Below are 1,295 nucleotides of genomic sequence, written 5' to 3' on the forward strand. Positions count from 1 at the left end.
GCTATGTTCAGCTAAACTATGCTGTGGAATTGCAACTATAGATTGTACCCTAAATTGGGGCATTTTAAAAATTGTCTTTATTCACGGTGACATTTCTACACTCAAGCAAACAACAACTTTGCTGTCTTTCTTCCTCCTGTCTTAGGAAGACTTCTCTCCCCAGAGGGAAAAGCAAAGCAAAGCAATGCAATGATACCCACGCACTAGCCAGTGTGGCAGTTATGATGAAAGAGGAAATGTGTGTGTGTCAAATCTTTGGGCTCTCTGGTCTCTATGAAGAGGACTTTTCTGTAGAATTTGAGTGGGTGAAATTGCTGCATCGCCCACAAAAGTATTTTCATTACCCATTTCCCAGCAGACTTTACTCACAACTCTGTCTTTATTACTCTGAATATTGGCACATCAGATGTGCTAAGATTTTTTTTAAAAATCAAAACGAATGAGTGATGGACGCTTCCCTGTTGTGTCTGAGCCCAAATGGTAACTTACCAGCCCATCTTGTAAATTACAGGTACCTGCCTGGGCCAGACACATCAAATACAAACAAGACACATTGAACACAGATGTCCTAGGCAAAAAGGCACAGCGTATTTATTAGTCTGAGTGACTCTTTAATTTCCCTTTCTGGAATAAACTCCTCCAGGGATGTGGCTTAGACAAATCGTGTTCCCTCATAACTTATTTTTAAAATAACCCAATATAGAACTTTCAATACAGAGGGCTCAAGAGGATAACGATGAAAAGTATTTGTTCTTCAGTCGCTCAGTCCCAGCTCTTTGCAGCCCCGTGCACTGCAGCACGCCAGGCTTCCCTGTCCTTCACTGTCTCTTCACTCTTCACTTGAGTTTGCTCAGACTCAAGTCCATTGAGTCGGTGATGCCATCCAACAATTTCATCCTCCGTCACTGAGAAATATCCCAGTGCTGGTTTTCAAGGGTGGCCATAACAAAGAACCACAAACTGACTGGCTTCGACAACAGAAATGTTTTGTCTCAGACTTCTGGAGGCCAGAAGTTCAAGATCAAGGTGTCAGCAGGGCCATGCTCTTTCTGAAGGCACTAGGGAGGAATGGGCACCAGGCCTCCTGCCCAGTTTCTTGCAGTTTGCTGACTTTGTGGTGAAATTACTACAATCTTCACATGGCATTCTCCCTCTGTCCATGTGTCTCTGGGTCTAAATTTCCCCTTTTATAAGGACACTAATCATAACCATCTTAATTTGATTATCTGCAAAGACCCTATTTCCAAATAAAGCCACTTTCACTGTTCTGGGAGTTAGGACTTGAGCATCTTTTG

The sequence above is a fragment of the Bos indicus genome, chromosome 9 (assembly GCF_029378745.1).
Source record: "Bos indicus isolate NIAB-ARS_2022 breed Sahiwal x Tharparkar chromosome 9, NIAB-ARS_B.indTharparkar_mat_pri_1.0, whole genome shotgun sequence".
In the NCBI taxonomy this organism is placed as follows: domain Eukaryota; kingdom Metazoa; phylum Chordata; class Mammalia; order Artiodactyla; family Bovidae; genus Bos; species Bos indicus.